This window comes from Hyla sarda, unplaced genomic scaffold (assembly GCF_029499605.1).
Source record: "Hyla sarda isolate aHylSar1 unplaced genomic scaffold, aHylSar1.hap1 scaffold_231, whole genome shotgun sequence".
In the NCBI taxonomy this organism is placed as follows: Eukaryota; Metazoa; Chordata; class Amphibia; order Anura; family Hylidae; genus Hyla; species Hyla sarda.
In genome coordinates this window covers 115,548-138,739 of record NW_026608991.1, presented here as the reverse complement: position 1 = coordinate 138,739, position 23,192 = coordinate 115,548, and the positions used below count along the sequence as shown (strand labels likewise).

Here is a 23,192-nt window from a genome sequence, read left to right as displayed (position 1 = left end):
TATTCAGCACCTATGTATAATGTTGTAAAAATGCTCTAGAAGCTAAAGTCGCAGAAATGTCACACATATTTGGCCTGCAACTTTCTGTGCGACAAATTCAGACAGGAAAAATCAGTATAAATCCTTAGAAAATTATCCCCCAGTGTCTCCATCTGCTGGCGGTATTGAATAAGCATTGCTGCACTGATGGGGTATGCATTAAACGAAAAAAAAGAAGAAAAAGAAGAATAATACGCCCAGAAAAGAGGCGAAAAGGAGAAAAACGTAAAAAAACGTGAAAAAAAAGTAAGAGGAAGAGAAGGGAAAAAAAGGTGGAAATGGGTTTAAAAGTGATTTCGGCGGAGAAATATATATATATATATATATATATATATATATATATATATATATATATATACGCGCACACACACACATATATATAAACGTATTCTCCGTTGAGATACTGCAGCCGCTGCTGTGTCCAGGCCCAGGAGCCTTAGCACTGTGCTGTGATGTCACTCAATACCACTGACATCACTAGGTGTAAACAACATCTCTCCTTTGCTGTGTATGTGACTATGGAGCTGTTTGGTGATGTCGTCTATTATGGCCTTCATAGAAGCAACAGGAGATTGTTGCATCCATCTAGAACCCTCAGAACTACAGTGCTATGATGTCACTCACTTCCACAGGCCTTGCAGAGTGTAAACAACAACAACCCAGCTTTGTTGTGTATGTAACCATAGGGATTGTGATGTCACCTAGAACCTTCACAGCAGCGACAGCTTTATGAGGAGCATCAGCACTGCTCTGCCTGAGCAGAACCATCACCGCCATAGGTTGTCAAATAACCCGGATTTAACCCACACAGGTAAGTCCAATGGGGTGCAGGCATGTCCTCTATGCTTACAGCTTCCCGTGGGTGTTGGTTTGATACCGTTTGGGGACAGCCAAGGAGGCATCTGCAGGCAACAAAGGTAGGTGTGTGCTTGTGTGTGTGTTTCCTATGCAGATCCTAAGCCCAGTGTCACATGCAAGTAGGAGGAGTAAGAAGGGTTCCTGGCAAATCCGGGTTATGGATTGCATTTAAAAAGGCCCCGTGGGAGTGCAATGGGCCCCTGTCTTGCTGCTTAGCAATAATGGTATGGGTTTAGGTTCTGCTGTGTGTACTGGTGGTTGACTGCCCCCCAGCCCAGAGTGTGCATGGAAAATTGTCTGGCAGCCTCCCTGACAGCAAGCAGTGATAGTGCCCATGAAGGGGACCTTGTTGGGCCCGCCCCTTTCACGGTTATCGCTTCTCGGCCTTTTGGCTAAGATCAAGTGTAGTATCTGTTCTTATCAGTTTAATATCTGATACGTCCCCTATCTGGGGACCATATATTAAATGGATTTTTGAGAACGGGGGCCGATTTCGAAGCTTGCTTCCGTCGCCCTATGCATTGACCCGATATGGCAGTATCTTCGGGTACAGTGCACCACCCCCTTACAGGGTTAAAAAGAAAGATTCCTACTTTCATTGCTACCTGCTTGCTGGCTAGCCAGCTAGCCAGCCCTGTGGGCCTTGCTGCTGCTGCTGCTGCTGCAGCCAAAAAACAAAAGGTGGTGCTGCTGCTGCTTCTGCTGCTTCTGCTTGTGTCTGGCCGCTGTTGGAGCGTCCAGGCACAGGACTTCTGCTGCTGCTGACTAAATGGCCTCCTTAATTGGATCATTTGAGTAGCCAGCACACCTGTGCAGGTAGGGCATGACATGATAGGCAGCTGCCTTGATAGCGGGTGGGTGCTGAATGTTCCTAATTGACAAAATAAGATTAATGCTTATGAAGAAATATAAAATCTCATCCCTTCCCCAATATCGCGCCACACCCCTACCCCTTAATTCCCTGGTTGAACTTGATGGACATATGTCTTTTTTCGACCGTACTAACTATGTAACTATGTAACATAACATGGGGGGGTCTCCTGGCTGTTCACACAGGTGTGTCATTGCTGTACATTGACCATGCATTGCTTCTGTGGTATTGCAAAGGCAAAGACAAATGCTTCCAGCCATCCATTGCACTAATGGATTGGTCATCAGCTGGCTGTCTATGTCCCGCATCAATATAGACCAAAGTACAGAGGGTTAGGCTATGCTATAGTGCACCTACCTGATGCATCAGAAGGTGCGAGGCCCTTGCTAAATTCTGTGCACACAGACTTTGAGATCTATGCTTTAGACTGTATCTAAACCTGCTCCAACATGGACTGACATTCTGGCCTACTTTCAGCCGATGCGACTTGTCTGTCGCTGAACAGTCGCTTTTTATGTATTCAGCACCTATGTATAATGTTGTAAAAATGCTCTAGAAGCTAAAGTCGCAGAAATGTCACACATATTTGGCCTGCAACTTTCTGTGCGACAAATTCAGACAGGAAAAATCAGTATAAATCCTTAGAAAATTATCCCCCAGTGTCTCCATCTGCTGGCGGTATTGAATAAGCATTGCTGCACTGATGGGGTATGCATTAGACGAAAAAAAAGAAGAAAAAGAAGAATAATACGCCCAGAAAAGAGGCGAAAAGGAGAAAAACGTAAAAAAACGTGAAAAAAAAGTAAGAGGAAGAGAAGGGAAAAAAAGGTGGAAATGGGTTTAAAAGTGATTTCGGCGGAGAAATATATATATATATATATATATATATATATATATATATATATATATATATATACGCGCACACACACACATATATATAAACGTATTCTCCGTTGAGATATTGCAGCCGCTGCTGTGTCCAGGCCCAGGAGCCTTAGCACTGTGCTGTGATGTCACTCAATACCACTGACATCACTAGGTGTAAACAACATCTCTCCTTTGCTGTGTATGTGACTATGGAGCTGTTTGGTGATGTCGTCTATTATGGCCTTCATAGAAGCAACAGGAGATTGTTGCATCCATCTAGAACCCTCAGAACTACAGTGCTATGATGTCACTCACTTCCACAGGCCTTGCAGAGTGTAAACAACAACAACCCAGCTTTGTTGTGTATGTAACCATAGGGATTGTGATGTCACCTAGAACCTTCACAGCAGCGACAGCTTTATGAGGAGCATCAGCACTGCTCTGCCTGAGCAGAACCATCACCGCCATAGGTTGTCAAATAACCCGGATTTAACCCACACAGGTAAGTCCAATGGGGTGCAGGCATGTCCTCTATGCTTACAGCTTCCCGTGGGTGTTGGTTTGATACCGTTTGGGGACAGCCAAGGAGGCATCTGCAGGCAACAAAGGTAGGTGTGTGCTTGTGTGTGTGTTTCCTATGCAGATCCTAAGCCCAGTGTCACATGCAAGTAGGAGGAGTAAGAAGGGTTCCTGGCAAATCCGGGTTATGGATTGCATTTAAAAAGGCCCCGTGGGAGTGCAATGGGCCCCTGTCTTGCTGCTTAGCAATAATGGTATGGGTTTAGGTTCTGCTGTGTGTACTGGTGGTTGACTGCCCCCCAGCCCAGAGTGTGCATGGAAAATTGTCTGGCAGCCTCCCTGACAGCAAGCAGTGATAGTGCCCATGAAGGGGACCTTGTTGGGCCCGCCCCTTTCACGGTTATCGCTTCTCGGCCTTTTGGCTAAGATCAAGTGTAGTATCTGTTCTTATCAGTTTAATATCTGATACGTCCCCTATCTGGGGACCATATATTAAATGGATTTTTGAGAACGGGGGCCGATTTCGAAGCTTGCTTCCGTCGCCCTATGCATTGACCCGATATGGCAGTATCTTCGGGTACAGTGCACCACCCCCTTACAGGGTTAAAAAGAAAGATTCCTACTTTCATTGCTACCTGCTTGCTGGCTAGCCAGCTAGCCAGCCCTGTGGGCCTTGCTGCTGCTGCTGCTGCTGCTGCTGCAGCCAAAAAACAAAAGGTGGTGCTGCTGCTGCTTCTGCTGCTTCTGCTTGTGTCTGGCCGCTGTTGGAGCGTCCAGGCACAGGACTTCTGCTGCTGCTGACTAAATGGCCTCCTTAATTGGATCATTTGAGTAGCCAGCACACCTGTGCAGGTAGGGCATGACATGATAGGCAGCTGCCTTGATAGCGGGTGGGTGCTGAATGTTCCTAATTGACAAAATAAGATTAATGCTTATGAAGAAATATAAAATCTCATCCCTTCCCCAATATCGCGCCACACCCCTACCCCTTAATTCCCTGGTTGAACTTGATGGACATATGTCTTTTTTCGACCGTACTAACTATGTAACTATGTAACATAACATGGGGGGGTCTCCTGGCTGTTCACACAGGTGTGTCATTGCTGTACATTGACCATGCATTGCTTCTGTGGTATTGCAAAGGCAAAGACAAATGCTTCCAGCCATCCATTGCACTAATGGATTGGTCATCAGCTGGCTGTCTATGTCCCGCATCAATATAGACCAAAGTACAGAGGGTTAGGCTATGCTATAGTGCACCTACCTGATGCATCAGAAGGTGCGAGGCCCTTGCTAAATTCTGTGCACAGACTTTGAGATCTATGCTTTAGACTGTATCTAAACCTGCTCCAACATGGACTGACATTCTGGCCTACTTTCAGCCGATGCGACTTGTCTGTCGCTGAACAGTCGCTTTTTATGTATTCAGCACCTATGTATAATGTTGTAAAAATGCTCTAGAAGCTAAAGTCGCAGAAATGTCACACATATTTGGCCTGCAACTTTCTGTGCGACAAATTCAGACAGGAAAAATCAGTATAAATCCTTAGAAAATTATCCCCCAGTGTCTCCATCTGCTGGCGGTATTGAATAAGCATTGCTGCACTGATGGGGTATGCATTAAACGAAAAAAAAGAAGAAAAAGAAGAATAATACGCCCAGAAAAGAGGCGAAAAGGAGAAAAACGTAAAAAAACGTGAAAAAAAAGTAAGAGGAAGAGAAGGGAAAAAAAGGTGGAAATGGGTTTAAAAGTGATTTCGGCGGAGAAATATATATATATATATATATATATATATATATATATATATATATATACGCGCACACACACACATATATATAAACGTATTCTCCGTTGAGATACTGCAGCCGCTGCTGTGTCCAGGCCCAGGAGCCTTAGCACTGTGCTGTGATGTCACTCAATACCACTGACATCACTAGGTGTAAACAACATCTCTCCTTTGCTGTGTATGTGACTATGGAGCTGTTTGGTGATGTCGTCTATTATGGCCTTCATAGAAGCAACAGGAGATTGTTGCATCCATCTAGAACCCTCAGAACTACAGTGCTATGATGTCACTCACTTCCACAGGCCTTGCAGAGTGTAAACAACAACAACCCAGCTTTGTTGTGTATGTAACCATAGGGATTGTGATGTCACCTAGAACCTTCACAGCAGCGACAGCTTTATGAGGAGCATCAGCACTGCTCTGCCTGAGCAGAACCATCACCGCCATAGGTTGTCAAATAACCCGGATTTAACCCACACAGGTAAGTCCAATGGGGTGCAGGCATGTCCTCTATGCTTACAGCTTCCCGTGGGTGTTGGTTTGATACCGTTTGGGGACAGCCAAGGAGGCATCTGCAGGCAACAAAGGTAGGTGTGTGCTTGTGTGTGTGTTTCCTATGCAGATCCTAAGCCCAGTGTCACATGCAAGTAGGAGGAGTAAGAAGGGTTCCTGGCAAATCCGGGTTATGGATTGCATTTAAAAAGGCCCCGTGGGAGTGCAATGGGCCCCTGTCTTGCTGCTTAGCAATAATGGTATGGGTTTAGGTTCTGCTGTGTGTACTGGTGGTTGACTGCCCCCCAGCCCAGAGTGTGCATGGAAAATTGTCTGGCAGCCTCCCTGACAGCAAGCAGTGATAGTGCCCATGAAGGGGACCTTGTTGGGCCCGCCCCTTTCACGGTTATCGCTTCTCGGCCTTTTGGCTAAGATCAAGTGTAGTATCTGTTCTTATCAGTTTAATATCTGATACGTCCCCTATCTGGGGACCATATATTAAATGGATTTTTGAGAACGGGGGCCGATTTCGAAGCTTGCTTCCGTCGCCCTATGCATTGACCCGATATGGCAGTATCTTCGGGTACAGTGCACCACCCCCTTACAGGGTTAAAAAGAAAGATTCCTACTTTCATTGCTACCTGCTTGCTGGCTAGCCAGCTAGCCAGCCCTGTGGGCCTTGCTGCTGCTGCTGCTGCTGCTGCTGCAGCCAAAAAACAAAAGGTGGTGCTGCTGCTGCTTCTGCTGCTTCTGCTTGTGTCTGGCCGCTGTTGGAGCGTCCAGGCACAGGACTTCTGCTGCTGCTGACTAAATGGCCTCCTTAATTGGATCATTTGAGTAGCCAGCACACCTGTGCAGGTAGGGCATGACATGATAGGCAGCTGCCTTGATAGCGGGTGGGTGCTGAATGTTCCTAATTGACAAAATAAGATTAATGCTTATGAAGAAATATAAAATCTCATCCCTTCCCCAATATCGCGCCACACCCCTACCCCTTAATTCCCTGGTTGAACTTGATGGACATATGTCTTTTTTCGACCGTACTAACTATGTAACTATGTAACATAACATGGGGGGGTCTCCTGGCTGTTCACACAGGTGTGTCATTGCTGTACATTGACCATGCATTGCTTCTGTGGTATTGCAAAGGCAAAGACAAATGCTTCCAGCCATCCATTGCACTAATGGATTGGTCATCAGCTGGCTGTCTATGTCCCGCATCAATATAGACCAAAGTACAGAGGGTTAGGCTATGCTATAGTGCACCTACCTGATGCATCAGAAGGTGCGAGGCCCTTGCTAAATTCTGTGCACAGACTTTGAGATCTATGCTTTAGACTGTATCTAAACCTGCTCCAACATGGACTGACATTCTGGCCTACTTTCAGCCGATGCGACTTGTCTGTCGCTGAACAGTCGCTTTTTATGTATTCAGCACCTATGTATAATGTTGTAAAAATGCTCTAGAAGCTAAAGTCGCAGAAATGTCACACATATTTGGCCTGCAACTTTCTGTGCGACAAATTCAGACAGGAAAAATCAGTATAAATCCTTAGAAAATTATCCCCCAGTGTCTCCATCTGCTGGCGGTATTGAATAAGCATTGCTGCACTGATGGGGTATGCATTAGACGAAAAAAAAGAAGAAAAAGAAGAATAATACGCCCAGAAAAGAGGCGAAAAGGAGAAAAACTTAAAAAAACGTGAAAAAAAAGTAAGAGGAAGAGAAGGGAAAAAAAGGTGGAAATGGGTTTAAAAGTGATTTCGGCGGAGAAATATATATATATATATATATATATATATATATATACGCGCACACACACACATATATATAAACGTATTCTCCGTTGAGATATTGCAGCCGCTGCTGTGTCCAGGCCCAGGAGCCTTAGCACTGTGCTGTGATGTCACTCAATACCACTGACATCACTAGGTGTAAACAACATCTCTCCTTTGCTGTGTATGTGACTATGGAGCTGTTTGGTGATGTCGTCTATTATGGCCTTCATAGAAGCAACAGGAGATTGTTGCATCCATCTAGAACCCTCAGAACTACAGTGCTATGATGTCACTCACTTCCACAGGCCTTGCAGAGTGTAAACAACAACAACCCAGCTTTGTTGTGTATGTAACCATAGGGATTGTGATGTCACCTAGAACCTTCACAGCAGCGACAGCTTTATGAGGAGCATCAGCACTGCTCTGCCTGAGCAGAACCATCACCGCCATAGGTTGTCAAATAACCCGGATTTAACCCACACAGGTAAGTCCAATGGGGTGCAGGCATGTCCTCTATGCTTACAGCTTCCCGTGGGTGTTGGTTTGATACCGTTTGGGGACAGCCAAGGAGGCATCTGCAGGCAACAAAGGTAGGTGTGTGCTTGTGTGTGTGTTTCCTATGCAGATCCTAAGCCCAGTGTCACATGCAAGTAGGAGGAGTAAGAAGGGTTCCTGGCAAATCCGGGTTATGGATTGCATTTAAAAAGGCCCCGTGGGAGTGCAATGGGCCCCTGTCTTGCTGCTTAGCAATAATGGTATGGGTTTAGGTTCTGCTGTGTGTACTGGTGGTTGACTGCCCCCCAGCCCAGAGTGTGCATGGAAAATTGTCTGGCAGCCTCCCTGACAGCAAGCAGTGATAGTGCCCATGAAGGGGACCTTGTTGGGCCCGCCCCTTTCACGGTTATCGCTTCTCGGCCTTTTGGCTAAGATCAAGTGTAGTATCTGTTCTTATCAGTTTAATATCTGATACGTCCCCTATCTGGGGACCATATATTAAATGGATTTTTGAGAACGGGGGCCGATTTCGAAGCTTGCTTCCGTCGCCCTATGCATTGACCCGATATGGCAGTATCTTCGGGTACAGTGCACCACCCCCTTACAGGGTTAAAAAGAAAGATTCCTACTTTCATTGCTACCTGCTTGCTGGCTAGCCAGCTAGCCAGCCCTGTGGGCCTTGCTGCTGCTGCTGCTGCTGCAGCCAAAAAACAAAAGGTGGTGCTGCTGCTGCTTCTGCTGCTTCTGCTTGTGTCTGGCCGCTGTTGGAGCGTCCAGGCACAGGACTTCTGCTGCTGCTGACTAAATGGCCTCCTTAATTGGATCATTTGAGTAGCCAGCACACCTGTGCAGGTAGGGCATGACATGATAGGCAGCTGCCTTGATAGCGGGTGGGTGCTGAATGTTCCTAATTGACAAAATAAGATTAATGCTTATGAAGAAATATAAAATCTCATCCCTTCCCCAATATCGCGCCACACCCCTACCCCTTAATTCCCTGGTTGAACTTGATGGACATATGTCTTTTTTCGACCGTACTAACTATGTAACTATGTAACATAACATGGGGGGGGTCTCCTGGCTGTTCACACAGGTGTGTCATTGCTGTACATTGACCATGCATTGCTTCTGTGGTATTGCAAAGGCAAAGACAAATGCTTCCAGCCATCCATTGCACTAATGGATTGGTCATCAGCTGGCTGTCTATGTCCCGCATCAATATAGACCAAAGTACAGAGGGTTAGGCTATGCTATAGTGCACCTACCTGATGCATCAGAAGGTGCGAGGCCCTTGCTAAATTCTGTGCACAGACTTTGAGATCTATGCTTTAGACTGTATCTAAACCTGCTCCAACATGGACTGACATTCTGGCCTACTTTCAGCCGATGCGACTTGTCTGTCGCTGAACAGTCGCTTTTTATGTATTCAGCACCTATGTATAATGTTGTAAAAATGCTCTAGAAGCTAAAGTCGCAGAAATGTCACACATATTTGGCCTGCAACTTTCTGTGCGACAAATTCAGACAGGAAAAATCAGTATAAATCCTTAGAAAATTATCCCCCAGTGTCTCCATCTGCTGGCGGTATTGAATAAGCATTGCTGCACTGATGGGGTATGCATTAGACGAAAAAAAAGAAGAAAAAGAAGAATAATACGCCCAGAAAAGAGGCGAAAAGGAGAAAAACGTAAAAAAACGTGAAAAAAAAGTAAGAGGAAGAGAAGGGAAAAAAAGGTGGAAATGGGTTTAAAAGTGATTTCGGCGGAGAAATATATATATATATATATATATATATATATATATATATATATATATATATATACGCGCACACACACACATATATATAAACGTATTCTCCGTTGAGATATTGCAGCCGCTGCTGTGTCCAGGCCCAGGAGCCTTAGCACTGTGCTGTGATGTCACTCAATACCACTGACATCACTAGGTGTAAACAACATCTCTCCTTTGCTGTGTATGTGACTATGGAGCTGTTTGGTGATGTCGTCTATTACGGCCTTCATAGAAGCAACAGGAGATTGTTGCATCCATCTAGAACCCTCAGAACTACAGTGCTATGATGTCACTCACTTCCACAGGCCTTGCAGAGTGTAAACAACAACAACCCAGCTTTGTTGTGTATGTAACCATAGGGATTGTGATGTCACCTAGAACCTTCACAGCAGCGACAGCTTTATGAGGAGCATCAGCACTGCTCTGCCTGAGCAGAACCATCACCGCCATAGGTTGTCAAATAACCCGGATTTAACCCACACAGGTAAGTCCAATGGGGTGCAGGCATGTCCTCTATGCTTACAGCTTCCCGTGGGTGTTGGTTTGATACCGTTTGGGGACAGCCAAGGAGGCATCTGCAGGCAACAAAGGTAGGTGTGTGCTTGTGTGTGTGTTTCCTATGCAGATCCTAAGCCCAGTGTCACATGCAAGTAGGAGGAGTAAGAAGGGTTCCTGGCAAATCCGGGTTATGGATTGCATTTAAAAAGGCCCCGTGGGAGTGCAATGGGCCCCTGTCTTGCTGCTTAGCAATAATGGTATGGGTTTAGGTTCTGCTGTGTGTACTGGTGGTTGACTGCCCCCCAGCCCAGAGTGTGCATGGAAAATTGTCTGGCAGCCTCCCTGACAGCAAGCAGTGATAGTGCCCATGAAGGGGACCTTGTTGGGCCCGCCCCTTTCACGGTTATCGCTTCTCGGCCTTTTGGCTAAGATCAAGTGTAGTATCTGTTCTTATCAGTTTAATATCTGATACGTCCCCTATCTGGGGACCATATATTAAATGGATTTTTGAGAACGGGGGCCGATTTCGAAGCTTGCTTCCGTCGCCCTATGCATTGACCCGATATGGCAGTATCTTCGGGTACAGTGCACCACCCCCTTACAGGGTTAAAAAGAAAGATTCCTACTTTCATTGCTACCTGCTTGCTGGCTAGCCAGCTAGCCAGCCCTGTGGGCCTTGCTGCTGCTGCTGCTGCTGCAGCCAAAAAACAAAAGGTGGTGCTGCTGCTGCTTCTGCTGCTTCTGCTTGTGTCTGGCCGCTGTTGGAGCGTCCAGGCACAGGACTTCTGCTGCTGCTGACTAAATGGCCTCCTTAATTGGATCATTTGAGTAGCCAGCACACCTGTGCAGGTAGGGCATGACATGATAGGCAGCTGCCTTGATAGCGGGTGGGTGCTGAATGTTCCTAATTGACAAAATAAGATTAATGCTTATGAAGAAATATAAAATCTCATCCCTTCCCCAATATCGCGCCACACCCCTACCCCTTAATTCCCTGGTTGAACTTGATGGACATATGTCTTTTTTCGACCGTACTAACTATGTAACTATGTAACATAACATGGGGGGGTCTCCTGGCTGTTCACACAGGTGTGTCATTGCTGTACATTGACCATGCATTGCTTCTGTGGTATTGCAAAGGCAAAGACAAATGCTTCCAGCCATCCATTGCACTAATGGATTGGTCATCAGCTGGCTGTCTATGTCCCGCATCAATATAGACCAAAGTACAGAGGGTTAGGCTATGCTATAGTGCACCTACCTGATGCATCAGAAGGTGCGAGGCCCTTGCTAAATTCTGTGCACAGACTTTGAGATCTATGCTTTAGACTGTATCTAAACCTGCTCCAACATGGACTGACATTCTGGCCTACTTTCAGCCGATGCGACTTGTCTGTCGCTGAACAGTCGCTTTTTATGTATTCAGCACCTATGTATAATGTTGTAAAAATGCTCTAGAAGCTAAAGTCGCAGAAATGTCACACATATTTGGCCTGCAACTTTCTGTGCGACAAATTCAGACAGGAAAAATCAGTATAAATCCTTAGAAAATTATCCCCCAGTGTCTCCATCTGCTGGCGGTATTGAATAAGCATTGCTGCACTGATGGGGTATGCATTAGACGAAAAAAAAGAAGAAAAAGAAGAATAATACGCCCAGAAAAGAGGCGAAAAGGAGAAAAACGTAAAAAAACGTGAAAAAAAAGTAAGAGGAAGAGAAGGGAAAAAAAGGTGGAAATGGGTTTAAAAGTGATTTCGGCGGAGAAATATATATATATATATATATATATATATATATATATATATATATACGCGCACACACACACATATATATAAACGTATTCTCCGTTGAGATATTGCAGCCGCTGCTGTGTCCAGGCCCAGGAGCCTTAGCACTGTGCTGTGATGTCACTCAATACCACTGACATCACTAGGTGTAAACAACATCTCTCCTTTGCTGTGTATGTGACTATGGAGCTGTTTGGTGATGTCGTCTATTATGGCCTTCATAGAAGCAACAGGAGATTGTTGCATCCATCTAGAACCCTCAGAACTACAGTGCTATGATGTCACTCACTTCCACAGGCCTTGCAGAGTGTAAACAACAACAACCCAGCTTTGTTGTGTATGTAACCATAGGGATTGTGATGTCACCTAGAACCTTCACAGCAGCGACAGCTTTATGAGGAGCATCAGCACTGCTCTGCCTGAGCAGAACCATCACCGCCATAGGTTGTCAAATAACCCGGATTTAACCCACACAGGTAAGTCCAATGGGGTGCAGGCATGTCCTCTATGCTTACAGCTTCCCGTGGGTGTTGGTTTGATACCGTTTGGGGACAGCCAAGGAGGCATCTGCAGGCAACAAAGGTAGGTGTGTGCTTGTGTGTGTGTTTCCTATGCAGATCCTAAGCCCAGTGTCACATGCAAGTAGGAGGAGTAAGAAGGGTTCCTGGCAAATCCGGGTTATGGATTGCATTTAAAAAGGCCCCGTGGGAGTGCAATGGGCCCCTGTCTTGCTGCTTAGCAATAATGGTATGGGTTTAGGTTCTGCTGTGTGTACTGGTGGTTGACTGCCCCCCAGCCCAGAGTGTGCATGGAAAATTGTCTGGCAGCCTCCCTGACAGCAAGCAGTGATAGTGCCCATGAAGGGGACCTTGTTGGGCCCGCCCCTTTCACGGTTATCGCTTCTCGGCCTTTTGGCTAAGATCAAGTGTAGTATCTGTTCTTATCAGTTTAATATCTGATACGTCCCCTATCTGGGGACCATATATTAAATGGATTTTTGAGAACGGGGGCCGATTTCGAAGCTTGCTTCCGTCGCCCTATGCATTGACCCGATATGGCAGTATCTTCGGGTACAGTGCACCACCCCCTTACAGGGTTAAAAAGAAAGATTCCTACTTTCATTGCTACCTGCTTGCTGGCTAGCCAGCTAGCCAGCCCTGTGGGCCTTGCTGCTGCTGCTGCTGCTGCTGCTGCAGCCAAAAAACAAAAGGTGGTGCTGCTGCTGCTTCTGCTGCTTCTGCTTGTGTCTGGCCGCTGTTGGAGCGTCCAGGCACAGGACTTCTGCTGCTGCTGACTAAATGGCCTCCTTAATTGGATCATTTGAGTAGCCAGCACACCTGTGCAGGTAGGGCATGACATGATAGGCAGCTGCCTTGATAGCGGGTGGGTGCTGAATGTTCCTAATTGACAAAATAAGATTAATGCTTATGAAGAAATATAAAATCTCATCCCTTCCCCAATATCGCGCCACACCCCTACCCCTTAATTCCCTGGTTGAACTTGATGGACATATGTCTTTTTTCGACCGTACTAACTATGTAACTATGTAACATAACATGGGGGGGTCTCCTGGCTGTTCACACAGGTGTGTCATTGCTGTACATTGACCATGCATTGCTTCTGTGGTATTGCAAAGGCAAAGACAAATGCTTCCAGCCATCCATTGCACTAATGGATTGGTCATCAGCTGGCTGTCTATGTCCCGCATCAATATAGACCAAAGTACAGAGGGTTAGGCTATGCTATAGTGCACCTACCTGATGCATCAGAAGGTGCGAGGCCCTTGCTAAATTCTGTGCACAGACTTTGAGATCTATGCTTTAGACTGTATCTAAACCTGCTCCAACATGGACTGACATTCTGGCCTACTTTCAGCCGATGCGACTTGTCTGTCGCTGAACAGTCGCTTTTTATGTATTCAGCACCTATGTATAATGTTGTAAAAATGCTCTAGAAGCTAAAGTCGCAGAAATGTCACACATATTTGGCCTGCAACTTTCTGTGCGACAAATTCAGACAGGAAAAATCAGTATAGATCCTTAGAAAATTATCCCCCAGTGTCTCCATCTGCTGGCGGTATTGAATAAGCATTGCTGCACTGATGGGGTATGCATTAGACGAAAAAAAAGAAGAAAAAGAAGAATAATACGCCCAGAAAAGAGGCGAAAAGGAGAAAAACGTAAAAAAACGTGAAAAAAAAGTAAGAGGAAGAGAAGGGAAAAAAAGGTGGAAATGGGTTTAAAAGTGATTTCGGCGGAGAAATATATATATATATATATATATATATATATATATATATATATACGCGCACACACACACATATATATAAACGTATTCTCCGTTGAGATATTGCAGCCGCTGCTGTGTCCAGGCCCAGGAGCCTTAGCACTGTGCTGTGATGTCACTCAATACCACTGACATCACTAGGTGTAAACAACATCTCTCCTTTGCTGTGTATGTGACTATGGAGCTGTTTGGTGATGTCGTCTATTATGGCCTTCATAGAAGCAACAGGAGATTGTTGCATCCATCTAGAACCCTCAGAACTACAGTGCTATGATGTCACTCACTTCCACAGGCCTTGCAGAGTGTAAACAACAACAACCCAGCTTTGTTGTGTATGTAACCATAGGGATTGTGATGTCACCTAGAACCTTCACAGCAGCGACAGCTTTATGAGGAGCATCAGCACTGCTCTGCCTGAGCAGAACCATCACCGCCATAGGTTGTCAAATAACCCGGATTTAACCCACACAGGTAAGTCCAATGGGGTGCAGGCATGTCCTCTATGCTTACAGCTTCCCGTGGGTGTTGGTTTGATACCGTTTGGGGACAGCCAAGGAGGCATCTGCAGGCAACAAAGGTAGGTGTGTGCTTGTGTGTGTGTTTCCTATGCAGATCCTAAGCCCAGTGTCACATGCAAGTAGGAGGAGTAAGAAGGGTTCCTGGCAAATCCGGGTTATGGATTGCATTTAAAAAGGCCCCGTGGGAGTGCAATGGGCCCCTGTCTTGCTGCTTAGCAATAATGGTATGGGTTTAGGTTCTGCTGTGTGTACTGGTGGTTGACTGCCCCCCAGCCCAGAGTGTGCATGGAAAATTGTCTGGCAGCCTCCCTGACAGCAAGCAGTGATAGTGCCCATGAAGGGGACCTTGTTGGGCCCGCCCCTTTCACGGTTATCGCTTCTCGGCCTTTTGGCTAAGATCAAGTGTAGTATCTGTTCTTATCAGTTTAATATCTGATACGTCCCCTATCTGGGGACCATATATTAAATGGATTTTTGAGAACGGGGGCCGATTTCGAAGCTTGCTTCCGTCGCCCTATGCATTGACCCGATATGGCAGTATCTTCGGGTACAGTGCACCACCCCCTTACAGGGTTAAAAAGAAAGATTCCTACTTTCATTGCTACCTGCTTGCTGGCTAGCCAGCTAGCCAGCCCTGTGGGCCTTGCTGCTGCTGCTGCTGCTGCAGCCAAAAAACAAAAGGTGGTGCTGCTGCTGCTTCTGCTGCTTCTGCTTGTGTCTGGCCGCTGTTGGAGCGTCCAGGCACAGGACTTCTGCTGCTGCTGACTAAATGGCCTCCTTAATTGGATCATTTGAGTAGCCAGCACACCTGTGCAGGTAGGGCATGACATGATAGGCAGCTGCCTTGATAGCGGGTGGGTGCTGAATGTTCCTAATTGACAAAATAAGATTAATGCTTATGAAGAAATATAAAATCTCATCCCTTCCCCAATATCGCGCCACACCCCTACCCCTTAATTCCCTGGTTGAACTTGATGGACATATGTCTTTTTTCGACCGTACTAACTATGTAACTATGTAACATAACATGGGGGGGTCTCCTGGCTGTTCACACAGGTGTGTCATTGCTGTACATTGACCATGCATTGCTTCTGTGGTATTGCAAAGGCAAAGACAAATGCTTCCAGCCATCCATTGCACTAATGGATTGGTCATCAGCTGGCTGTCTATGTCCCGCATCAATATAGACCAAAGTACAGAGGGTTAGGCTATGCTATAGTGCACCTACCTGATGCATCAGAAGGTGCGAGGCCCTTGCTAAATTCTGTGCACAGACTTTGAGATCTATGCTTTAGACTGTATCTAAACCTGCTCCAACATGGACTGACATTCTGGCCTACTTTCAGCCGATGCGACTTGTCTGTCGCTGAACAGTCGCTTTTTATGTATTCAGCACCTATGTATAATGTTGTAAAAATGCTCTAGAAGCTAAAGTCGCAGAAATGTCACACATATTTGGCCTGCAACTTTCTGTGCGACAAATTCAGACAGGAAAAATCAGTATAAATCCTTAGAAAATTATCCCCCAGTGTCTCCATCTGCTGGCGGTATTGAATAAGCATTGCTGCACTGATGGGGTATGCATTAGACGAAAAAAAAAGAAGAAAAAGAAGAATAATACGCCCAGAAAAGAGGCGAAAAGGAGAAAAACGTAAAAAAACGTGAAAAAAAAGTAAGAGGAAGAGAAGGGAAAAAAAGGTGGAAATGGGTTTAAAAGTGATTTCGGCGGAGAAATATATATATATATATATATATATATATATATATATATATATATATATATATATATACGCGCACACACACACATATATATAAACGTATTCTCCGTTGAGATATTGCAGCCGCTGCTGTGTCCAGGCCCAGGAGCCTTAGCACTGTGCTGTGATGTCACTCAATACCACTGACATCACTAGGTGTAAACAACATCTCTCCTTTGCTGTGTATGTGACTATGGAGCTGTTTGGTGATGTCGTCTATTATGGCCTTCATAGAAGCAACAGGAGATTGTTGCATCCATCTAGAACCCTCAGAACTACAGTGCTATGATGTCACTCACTTCCACAGGCCTTGCAGAGTGTAAACAACAACAACCCAGCTTTGTTGTGTATGTAACCATAGGGATTGTGATGTCACCTAGAACCTTCACAGCAGCGACAGCTTTATGAGGAGCATCAGCACTGCTCTGCCTGAGCAGAACCATCACCGCCATAGGTTGTCAAATAACCCGGATTTAACCCACACAGGTAAGTCCAATGGGGTGCAGGCATGTCCTCTATGCTTACAGCTTCCCGTGGGTGTTGGTTTGATACCGTTTGGGGACAGCCAAGGAGGCATCTGCAGGCAACAAAGGTAGGTGTGTGCTTGTGTGTGTGTTTCCTATGCAGATCCTAAGCCCAGTGTCACATGCAAGTAGGAGGAGTAAGAAGGGTTCCTGGCAAATCCGGGTTATGGATTGCATTTAAAAAGGCCCCGTGGGAGTGCAATGGGCCCCTGTCTTGCTGCTTAGCAATAATGGTATGGGTTTAGGTTCTGCTGTGTGTACTGGTGGTTGACTGCCCCCCAGCCCAGAGTGTGCATGGAAAATTGTCTGGCAGCCTCCCTGACAGCAAGCAGTGATAGTGCCCATGAAGGGGACCTTGTTGGGCCCGCCCCTTTCACGGTTATCGCTTCTCGGCCTTTTGGCTAAGATCAAGTGTAGTATCTGTTCTTATCAGTTTAATATCTGATACGTCCCCTATCTGGGGACTATATATTAAATGGATTTTTGAGAACGGGGGCCGATTTCGAAGCTTGCTTCCGTCGCCCTATGCATTGACCCGATATGGCAGTATCTTCGGGTACAGTGCACCACCCCCTTACAGGGTTAAAAAGAAAGATTCCTACTTTCATTGCTACCTGCTTGCTGGCTAGCCAGCTAGCCAGCCCTGTGGGCCTTGCTGCTGCTGCTGCTGCTGCTGCTGCAGCCAAAAAACAAAAGGTGGTGCTGCTGCTGCTTCTGCTGCTTCTGCTTGTGTCTGGCCGCTGTTGGAGCGTCCAGGCACAGGACTTCTGCTGCTGCTGACTAAATGGCCTCCTTAATTGGATCATTTGAGTAGCCAGCACACCTGTGCAGGTAGGGCATGACATGATAGGCAGCTGCCTTGATAGCGGGTGGGTGCTGAATGTTCCTAATTGACAAAATAAGATTAATGCTTATGAAGAAATATAAAATCTCATCCCTTCCCCAATATCGCGCCACACCCCTACCCCTTAATTCCCTGGTTGAACTTGATGGACATATGTCTTTTTTCGACCGTACTAACTATGTAACTATGTAACATAACATGGGGGGGTCTCCTGGCTGTTCACACAGGTGTGTCATTGCTGTACATTGACCATGCATTGCTTCTGTGGTATTGCAAAGGCAAAGACAAATGCTTCCAGCCATCCATTGCACTAATGGATTGGTCATCAGCTGGCTGTCTATGTCCCGCATCAATATAGACCAAAGTACAGAGGGTTAGGCTATGCTATAGTGCACCTACCTGATGCATCAGAAGGTGCGAGGCCCTTGCTAAATTCTGTGCACAGACTTTGAGATCTATGCTTTAGACTGTATCTAAACCTGCTCCAACATGGACTGACATTCTGGCCTACTTTCAGCCGATGCGACTTGTCTGTCGCTGAACAGTCGCTTTTTATGTATTCAGCACCTATGTATAATGTTGTAAAAATGCTCTAGAAGCTAAAGTCGCAGAAATGTCACACATATTTGGCCTGCAACTTTCTGTGCGACAAATTCAGACAGGAAAAATCAGTATAAATCCTTAGAAAATTATCCCCCAGTGTCTCCATCTGCTGGCGGTATTGAATAAGCATTGCTGCACTGATGGGGTATGCATTAGACGAAAAAAAAGAAGAAAAAGAAGAATAATACGCCCAGAAAAGAGGCGAAAAGGAGAAAAACGTAAAAAAACGTGAAAAAAAAGTAAGAGGAAGAGAAGGGAAAAAAAGGTGGAAATGGGTTTAAAAGTGATTTCGGCGGAGAAATATATATATATATATATATATATATATATATATATATATATACGCGCACACACACACATATATATAAACGTATTCTCCGTTGAGATATTGCAGCCGCTGCTGTGTCCAGGCCCAGGAGCCTTAGCACTGTGCTGTGATGTCACTCAATACCACTGACATCACTAGGTGTAAACAACATCTCTCCTTTGCTGTGTATGTGACTATGGAGCTGTTTGGTGATGTCGTCTATTATGGCCTTCATAGAAGCAACAGGAGATTGTTGCATCCATCTAGAACCCTCAGAACTACAGTGCTATGATGTCACTCACTTCCACAGGCCTTGCAGAGTGTAAACAACAACAACCCAGCTTTGTTGTGTATGTAACCATAGGGATTGTGATGTCACCTAGAACCTTCACAGCAGCGACAGCTTTATGAGGAGCATCAGCACTGCTCTGCCTGAGCAGAACCATCACCGCCATAGGTTGTCAAATAACCCGGATTTAACCCACACAGGTAAGTCCAATGGGGTGCAGGCATGTCCTCTATGCTTACAGCTTCCCGTGGGTGTTGGTTTGATACCGTTTGGGGACAGCCAAGGAGGCATCTGCAGGCAACAAAGGTAGGTGTGTGCTTGTGTGTGTGTTTCCTATGCAGATCCTAAGCCCAGTGTCACATGCAAGTAGGAGGAGTAAGAAGGGTTCCTGGCAAATCCGGGTTATGGATTGCATTTAAAAAGGCCCCGTGGGAGTGCAATGGGCCCCTGTCTTGCTGCTTAGCAATAATGGTATGGGTTTAGGTTCTGCTGTGTGTACTGGTGGTTGACTGCCCCCCAGCCCAGAGTGTGCATGGAAAATTGTCTGGCAGCCTCCCTGACAGCAAGCAGTGATAGTGCCCATGAAGGGGACCTTGTTGGGCCCGCCCCTTTCACGGTTATCGCTTCTCGGCCTTTTGGCTAGATCAAGTGTCTGGTCAGGAGGATCCTGGGAGTTTGTCCTACCTTTTCCAAGGGGGGCTGCTACGAGGAACCGAAAAGGCGATCGACAAGATGGGTGTTCGCATCCGTTACCTTACATCCGGTGAAACGCGGATTCGTTTTTCCTTTCGCTTTGATGTTGATGAAGACAAGCAAGAACTCGTCCAACTTTCTTATTTTGTGAAAGAAACTCTCTACAAGCTTCTTGGGGTGAAGAAAGAGAACATCGTCTGTCTCAGAGATCCTCGGAAGGGCAGCTTCATCCTAACTCTGGACTCTGCTTATGCATGCCAGAATCTTTTTGAGAAGCTGAAAAGCAATCAAGACCTTGCTGAGCTTGATGGGATCACGGTCACAGTGTTGTATACTGGAGGCGATATTCCTCTAGTTGTGTGTATGCACAATCCCTTTGTGACTGTGTCCCATATTGAGCTCTTTTTGGGGAAATACTGCAGTTCTGTTAAGTATTCCCATAAGGTGATGAATTCAGAAGACCTATGGACGGGGAAACATAAGTTTTTTGTGAAAATGAAGGAGGATGCTACTGGCATTGGAGGGTTGTGTCATCCACCCTCCAACTTTTCTATCGGTCGGGATAAGGGCTATTTGTTTTATCCCGAGATGCCTACTTTTTGTAGGAAATGTAAGAAATTCGGACATACTATGGAAGTTTGCACGGACACTACAGTTCGCTGTGGTCGGTGCAATCAAGAAGGCCATGTTTCTAAGGACTGTGCTAAAATCGTCTGCAACATTTGTGGTGAAGAAGGCCATGCCTTTAAAGATTGCAGTCTCCGTTCCAGTGTAGCTAGATCGTGGGCTGACCGTGTAGCGGGGAGAGTGGGTGTAGTGCAAGCTGAAGTACCACCTGCGAAAGCACCCCAGCGGTCTGAGGCGCCTTCAGAAAAGCCGGCTGTAACTTCTCATGTCGTGGCGGAGCTTATGGACCTTTCTGCTGTGCCTGAGACAGAGGGGAGACCTTCTGTGGAGGGTTCTGGTGGTGGAGGGTCACTAGTGAGCAGTGAAGCCATGGAGGTTGGCGTGAAGGAGATCAAGCGGAAGAAGGAACTTGGAGATGAGCCACAACTTGGCATTAAACGGCCTGTCAAAAAAAGCTCAGACGAATGTGAGGACAGTCAACATGCATGGAGGCCTTCTATAAGATCAGCGTCCGATCCAAAAAATATCAAAGAGTTCGAAAGCCCGGAGTCACCTGTGGGTTTCATATCGGACTCAAACTCCAGTAGCGAATAGCTTCCTTAAAGTGCTCCTCTCTTAATGTGAGAGGTCTAAAGAGCCCTACGAGAAGGGCTGCTTTGTTTAGTTTTTTAGAGACCTTGGACTGTTCTCTGTTCTTTTTACAAGAATGTGGAATTGAACATAGTCCAAATTATGAGGACCTTTGTCGTAGCTGGACTTTGGGACCATCGGTCTGGTCGGGTGACAATCTGAACAGATCTTCAGGTGTTGGGATCTTGTTTAGAGGTTCAGATGTACAAGTTTTGTCCTTCTTAGAAATTATACCTGGTAGAGCGCTATTAGTTAATATTAAGTACAATGGCTCAGAGATTAAGCTTTTTAACATCTATGCTTCTCCTGAAAAAAATGAGAGAGCCGACTTGATTAATGATATTCAGGCTTTTATCCCAGGTTCAACACCTATTTTAATGGCTGGAGATTTTAATTGTTGTATGAGTGGTGATCATCGTGAGAGTGGAAGTGTGCATGTCAGAGTGGATAAAACAGAGAAACAGATTAAGAGTATGACTGAGGATTTTAACTTTACCGATGTCTGGAGGAGAAAATACCCAGACGACCCTGGTTACACATGGGAAAATAATGTCTGCAAATCCAGGATTGATTTTATTTTTTTATCGGAAAGTTTTAATCTAGTTGAGGTTTCTCTTTTATCGAATATTTTCTCTGATCATAAGTTATTACATGCACATGTCACTTTACCTGGCCTAGAGAAAGGCAGAGGCGTTTGGAAGCTCAACACTACTTTATTAGAGGACATGAAAACAAAAAATGATTTTATTGCTGCTTATAACAAATGGAGATTGCGTCAATCCCAATATAAAAATATTTTGGATTGGTGGGAGGATGTTAAAAAGTGGACTAAACTGTTTTTTATCCGTGTGGGCATCCAAAAGGCTAAGGAGAAAAAGTTATGGTTTAAAATGTTAAACACTAAAATCCAAACATATTATAAACTAAAGCAAGCCGGGCTTGAGATGGATGATGTTATTGCTCAGACAAAGAATGAAATAAAAAATGCCATTAGTCAAAAAGGAAAAGAAATGATTTTTAACAGCAAGGTGCAATGTCTGGAGAATGATGAAAAGTGTTCGAGATTCTTTTTTAAGAAGGTGGTGGGAAAGAAAGAAATGATATCTGTAATAGAAGGGAAGATAACTAATGAAGAGATGTTGCGAGAAGCACAAGTATTTTATCAGGAGCTTTTTAATAAAAAAGATATTGATATTTCCTTTACTAATGATGTTTTAGATACCTTGGATTCAAAACTTGACAAAACTGACCAAGAGAGCCTTTGTGATGAAATCTTTTTACCTGAACTTTTAAGCACTTTTAAGAGTTTTTTAAATGGTAAAACACCTGGTTCGGATGGGTTGCCAGTTGAATTTTATCTGTGTTTTTGGTCCATTTTAAAAGATGATCTTTTAGGTATTTTTAACTGTGCTTTTAAATCTGAGATTTTACCTGCGTCCTGGAGAGATGGTGTTGTTACTCTGATTTTTAAAAAAGGAGACATCTCTAAATTAGAAAATTGGAGGCCTATTACCCTGCTAAATACAGACTATAAGGTTTTAGCAAAAATTTTAGCAAATAGGCTCAAGCAGGTAATTTCTAAGGTTATACACAGTGACCAAGTATGCGGAGTACCTGGAAGGAAAATAAGTGATCATCTAAACCTTGTAAAAGATGTTTTATGGTATCAGAAACAATGTGATCAGAAATTGGCAATTTTATCCTTGGATTTTCAAAAGGCTTATGACCGTGTTTCTCATGATTTTTTATGGTTGGTTTTAAAGAAAATGAATTTTCCTGATTTTATTGTTGGAAAAATTGCACTTTTATATAAAAACTGTTTTAGTCGTATTTTAATTAACGGTTTTTTATCCCAAGAGGTATGTTTACAGTCTGGGGTGAAACAGGGGTGCCCCCTATCACCCATTCTTTTCATATGTGCAATAGAACCTCTGTTGAATGTTTTGAGAAAAGATAAGCTCATTAGAGGAGTGCCAATCCCTGGAAGTGGAGGACAGAGCGTAAAGACGATAGCATACATGGATGATGTTAATATTCTATGTCCAGATGAACCATCCCTGAAACGTGCTATCAGACAGACAGAATTTTTTTGTGAGGGCTCTGGCTTCAAATTAAATAAAAATAAATGTGATTGCTTTGCAATAGGGAATTGGGGCAATACGGAGGTGAATGTGCAATATGATAAAATCAAAATCTTGGGTGTCATCTTTGACAATGAAAATAATGGAGAGGAAAGCTGGTCCATCGTCAAAGAGAAAGTGCAAAAGAAAATAAGTTTTTGGAAAATGAGGAAATTAACAATAGAAGGAAAAGTACTGATAATGAAAGCTTT

General features: G+C 44.9%; 8 non-coding genes across 8 annotated transcripts; all 8 read left to right on the top strand.

Moving 5' to 3' along the window:
• The first annotated feature begins 1,269 nt into the window (after nt 1-1,269).
• On the top strand, nt 1,270-1,460 carry LOC130322247 (U2 spliceosomal RNA). The gene has a single exon (XR_008867798.1). It is a non-coding gene; the product is annotated as a U2 spliceosomal RNA (small nuclear RNA).
• A 2,096-nt stretch (nt 1,461-3,556) lies between these two features.
• Nucleotides 3,557-3,747, top strand: LOC130322245 (U2 spliceosomal RNA). Its single transcript, XR_008867796.1, has one exon. It is a non-coding gene; the product is annotated as a U2 spliceosomal RNA (small nuclear RNA).
• A 2,094-nt stretch (nt 3,748-5,841) lies between these two features.
• LOC130322244 (U2 spliceosomal RNA) lies at nt 5,842-6,032 on the top strand. The gene has a single exon (XR_008867795.1). It is a non-coding gene; the product is annotated as a U2 spliceosomal RNA (small nuclear RNA).
• A 2,082-nt stretch (nt 6,033-8,114) lies between these two features.
• Nucleotides 8,115-8,305, top strand: LOC130322243 (U2 spliceosomal RNA). The gene has a single exon (XR_008867794.1). It is a non-coding gene; the product is annotated as a U2 spliceosomal RNA (small nuclear RNA).
• A 2,095-nt stretch (nt 8,306-10,400) lies between these two features.
• Nucleotides 10,401-10,591, top strand: LOC130322242 (U2 spliceosomal RNA). Its single transcript, XR_008867793.1, has one exon. It is a non-coding gene; the product is annotated as a U2 spliceosomal RNA (small nuclear RNA).
• A 2,086-nt stretch (nt 10,592-12,677) lies between these two features.
• On the top strand, nt 12,678-12,868 carry LOC130322241 (U2 spliceosomal RNA). The gene has a single exon (XR_008867792.1). It is a non-coding gene; the product is annotated as a U2 spliceosomal RNA (small nuclear RNA).
• Nucleotides 12,869-14,958: 2,090 nt separating this feature from the next.
• Nucleotides 14,959-15,149, top strand: LOC130322240 (U2 spliceosomal RNA). Its single transcript, XR_008867791.1, has one exon. It is a non-coding gene; the product is annotated as a U2 spliceosomal RNA (small nuclear RNA).
• Nucleotides 15,150-17,248: 2,099 nt separating this feature from the next.
• On the top strand, nt 17,249-17,439 carry LOC130322208 (U2 spliceosomal RNA). The gene has a single exon (XR_008867764.1). It is a non-coding gene; the product is annotated as a U2 spliceosomal RNA (small nuclear RNA).
• Nucleotides 17,440-23,192: the final 5,753 nt, after the last annotated feature.